Below are 5,228 nucleotides of genomic sequence, written 5' to 3'. Positions count from 1 at the left end.
GCAAGGTAAACCATCATTCTGAAGGTTCATTTTGTGGTGCTAAGGCCAAGGGCTATGGCTTATAACGTGGTTGGAAATGGTGTCTCAGGTTTGTTGAAACCCGAGTGCAAATGGGTTGGAAAACAATGCGGGTTCAAATCTCCATATCTGGACCCTAAAGGCTGGGTGTAACAACACAAGCGGAATGATTCTCAAAATTCCCGACTATCCCCTCAGAATCGTGTCTCAAGAAGGACTTAGAGGGTAAAGAGGTCACTACTTACGCTTTTGGGCTTCGCCCATTGAACCTCAACTATGGGTACTTGACTTGAATTCTGGCTTCCGTAACTTCGACATTCAACCAAAAAGCATTCCGCAATAACTTCAACATTTTTTTTCTTTTTTCTTTTTCTTTCATCTTTTTTCATTTTTTTTTTTTTTTTCATTTTTCCAATTTTTCTGTTTTTCTCATTTTTCATTCTTTTTCATCTTTTTTCTCTCTTTGAAAATGATCTTCTATTCATTCTCTTAGTCATAAATGGATACACCTTGAAAACTGGGCTTCGCCAACTAATTTGGGTAAGAACTAACAATTCCTTGTTAGAACGGGTTGATATCTTCTCTCTTCGAGATGGGATGATTTTGTTGGGGAAAAGGCTTGCCTTCCATCATCGATAGGGGAAACAAGGAGCTAGTCCGGGTTTCTTATAGAATCATCTAAAAGCTTGTCATAAGCACTGGTTCTGATGGAGGTTTTCTAGCGCCAGACATGGAATAGGTAAAGGAATTAAACACGGGATCCTAGTGTACCTTACATTTTGAAACGGGACATATTTCTACCCCAGGGATGCCTTTGAGTGTGTTGTGCATTTTATCATGTTTCCGGAATGATTGAGGATTGGAAACAAGACATATTTGGAAATGAACTGCAACTTTTATTGGAATGACACATGCTTAACAGACTCGAAGGAACGATTCCTAGGACACACCCTAGGTCATCGCGGAACAAACGACTCAACTTCAGGAAAAGAAAGTCCTAGACTCGACTCGACTAAAATAAGAAAATAGATCCCGACTCATAATTTTCAAATCTGGTCTTGAGCTTTCTCTTGTTCAGCTGTCAGCTTAGATGCTCGGCTCTGGTCCTTGATCCCTTTGATGGTCTGCCTCCATCCTGAGGTAGTCCTCTGAGGATCTACGCCAGTGATGAAGGTTGGTGAATCGAATTGTCCTTTATTAACTTCGTTAACGAGAGTAGTACATTCTGGAGCAAGACTCCCGACTTGAATTTCATTCTTCGGGTTTGGCAAGAATTCAAAACAATCCACAAATATCTTCCCGATAAACACCCCTTTCAAGTGACATGGGCGGATAAGATGGGAATAATCGACATTGTCTTCGACAGAAACAAAGTTGGCGTGATCGCTAAATGGATTGGTGATGTTATTGGGTTTAACAGTTGGGATCGGGAGTGTTCCATTCTCAATCATGTCTTGGATTTCGTGCTTCAGTCGATAGCACCTTTCAGTATCATGGCCTTTCCCTTGATGAAAGGCACAGTAGGCATTTGGTTTGTACCATTTGCCTTGTTGTTCAGCAGGTGGATCCGGAGTTGGACCAATGGGCTTCAGCTTTCCTTGGGCCATGAGCCTTTGGAGAGCGTAGGCGTAAGTGCACCCGATATCGGTGAATACCCTCGGAGCTTGGCGCGGAGGCCTTTTTGATTGTCCATCTAAGAGATTGACAGTTTCAACAAAGTGGGCCGCTGCTGGTGCTTTTGCTTTAGATGACGAGGCCCCTTGATATCCTTTTGGCTTCTCAGCTTCTGCCATTCGGACATCATCCTCTACCTTTATCCCGATTCTTATCAATTCTTTGAAAGAACCAAAATTCTGGTATTTCAGAGCATTACGGTAAACAGGTCGTAAATTCTTTACGAACTTATCTACCATTTCAACTTCATCAGGCTTTTTGGCTAGTTTCACGCTTTCAATAGCCCATCTTGCGAGGAATTCAAGAAAGCCCTCTTTTTCCTTCTGTGTCATTAATTCCAAAGTCCTTATGTTGGTTTGAATCTCAACATTGTCAAGATAGTGCTTACGTAACTCCACCGTAATATCTTTGAAAGTGGGGAAGTTCTTAAGGTCAAGATTATAGAACCACGCCTTGGTGTTCATCCGAGAGATTGGGCAAAAATTTCGAGAGCATGTCAAAGGTACTCCCTTCAGTGCTAAGTACCCTTTATAGGCCTTAACATGGTGGATCGGATCTTCGGTGCCCTTGAACTTTGGGATGTCAAAGAGTACCATGTTCGTGGGCAACTTATCCCGAATCGGGGCATAGGCCCTAGCATTCTCATAGTGGATGTTCTTCCCCGGGAGAGTTTCGACGGTCTTTGATGAACTTGAACCGTTTCTCCAGATCAGTCAGAGGTGGGGTAGATAGAGGGGAATCTTCACCCAGCTTAGATTCGATTGCATCCATTCGGGTCATCATGAGGTTCACGGCCTCAGTGAGCTTGTTAACAGCATCTTCCATTGCTTAACGTCGGGTTTTTGGCGGCCTTTCTACAAGAAAACCCCGAACCGAGTCAATATTTAAAGTAAGAGCCCCTGCACACTTAAGGACACGACACCAACTTGACTCAAGCAAAGACTCGACTTGAGACTGACTAACCAAAGGTTCGACTCACGGTTGGATTTAGACCTTGATTCATTTTAGACTCGACAAAACGACATGACTTAAACTGTCATAGCACGATTCTAAACTGGACTCGGTGTGACTAAACCCGTGATTGGACCAACATAGTCCTTAGGTTCAAGTGAAACGCCCTAAATGGCCTAGTTTGGGCGTTTCTGTGGACTATCCTAGACTAATTGGTCGACCAACATGACTCAAAGCCCAAGAGGTGAGCTTGGGTGACCCAACAAGGTCGTGTTCTAGACTCTTAGAACGAAACATGCCTAGCCAAATACGGCCAGGACCCGGACACGACTCGACGCATTTCATGCTTGGTTGAGGTTTGAGAAACATTTTGGATTGAATTTGAAAAAAACGAATAATTGATTTGAAAATGAGATTTGAAATGGGCAGCATGCCGGCTATAAAAGCTTATTTTTGGCCGAAAATTCTAGTCCTATTTGGGCAGCATTCCGCGTTTTTAAAACCATGCTAATTTTGACAGTAAGTTGTTCAAAAGTTCGGTTTTGAAATGGACATGGAAAATTTGAAAAGACTCGGGAAATTCATTTCGCATATTGTCATTCTCATGTTATAAGGATGTATGCTCCTAGACATCTCTAAGTCTCGGCAAGTCTTCTACAAGAAGGTCTATGCCCTCCATCCTTTTTGGGTCTTATAGAGCAAGGGCCTTTAGGTAGAGTACCTAGAAGAGCGTCCCCACCATCAAGAACCACGACGAGGAGGAGCGGAAGCAAGCAATGTGCGAGTTCCTGGCATAGTGGGACGTCGCCCCCCACGCATCACAAAGAAACGCTGGGACGGCCCGGGAAAGTCCTTAAGGGTTTATGCATGAATCGTAGCACTATGAGTAATGTTTTACTTTCCAATACTTTCTTTTCAAGTTTCACCTCGGAGGAAAAGACCCTAGAAACAAAGTGTAACTAGTCCTCTTTTCCCCAAATGAGTCCCAAATCAGGACAAGGCCCTCGAATCTGCGTCCCGGGATCCACACTAGGCATAATCGACTCGAGGTTCTTTCGAATCGAATTAAGACAAATTATAGTCGCCACCAAGTTTTTTGGGAACTTGGAACCGTTCAAGTCAACTTTACACCTTTCATCGAAAAGCATAAAGCCAATCGACTACGAGTGATTAAAGATAAAGACTTGTACCCTATATCACTCGATTTGAATGACTCTCGTAATCCAATGGTATTTAGACGGATCCACAAACCATAGATCTTGAGTAAGGGGTGAGGGTACGTGTTAGGAAGCCCATAAGGACACCTAACCCCGCCCGTCGATAACGGCCTCTACTAAGTCAAGTGTCGGATTTCAAACAAGGTCATAGCTACTACGATATATGATATGCAAACATCGTTTTAAAACCCTAACATGTGAGGTTTCTATGTCGATTTAGATGCAACTAAACTAACTTTGTCAAAGTTGTAATTTAGCATGTGGGTTGATTGATCTAACAACATATAAAACAAAGCAAACAAGGCTTAGGGGGAATGGGGGAGCCGTTGGGATCTATCCTATTACAACCCAGGCATTTCATGCCGACACAACGATAAATTAAAGATACAACTCGACCTAAATACAATTGCTATATACGACACCATACACGACACATGGCCATTCGGCCTAGGAAAACGTGCACAAAGGGGTGGCCCACGGCTCACATGACTCACGGCCTTGGGTCACTCCTCGCGATGCGTGCTTTCGCTTAATCTTATCGAATTAGACATTGGGTCACGCACCAAAGCATGCATTAGCATAAATCGGGCCATGTTGCTTTAAACAACATGCGATTTACTACGCTCTTACATGCATTGGGACACAACCATCTAACCAAACAAGACTAAGGCTTTTGGAAGAGGTTTTGACTCGATAAAAGAAAGCTAACTTGAAAATTACAAACAAACTACCAAACACGACTCGATAAACAAAGTAATTACAAGATACGAAATAACGAGACAAAGATGAGAAAATAACGAGAAAAGGGACTACAAGGACACGGCCAAACACGGCCTACACGATCTAGCATACCCTAATCCTTAGGTTAGATTCATTAGGTTAGATAGATGATTGCGAAACGGGATAGGAAACAAGTTAGAAAACGAGTTAGAAACAACGTTGATCGATTGAGATGATGTCACGCCAAGGTGCATTCTACACGGCCAAAAGGGGTCAAATTAGGTCAAGTTCGCTAATTAAATTAACTCGTCGAGTGTTAATAAGAAGGTGCTAATCACGCACTCTTATACTAGCGAGAAATTATGTGAAAGAGAGAGATGCATTCAATTAAGTTACAGAATTGTTAATCGGTTTTTATAGCTATGTCGATGTACCCTAACGTGTCTAATTAGGTTATTAAATCGATCTAATGTCATCTAAACGAGTTATATGTTAACAATCAGAGGTCGAACTAACATGTGAATGGTCCTAAGGTGAGTCGAATTACACGAAACAAAAGAGGGGTCAAAAGCGAAGAGCGAAGTTAGAATTCGTTTTATTAATGCCCTACCTTGAACACGAGGATATGTAAATGAGACGGGGGTTACG

This window comes from Silene latifolia, chromosome 7 (assembly GCF_048544455.1).
Source record: "Silene latifolia isolate original U9 population chromosome 7, ASM4854445v1, whole genome shotgun sequence".
Lineage (NCBI taxonomy): Eukaryota > Viridiplantae > Streptophyta > Magnoliopsida > Caryophyllales > Caryophyllaceae > Silene > Silene latifolia.
The sequence above is the reverse complement of the archived record's forward strand: the minus strand, read 5'-3'. Positions refer to the sequence as shown.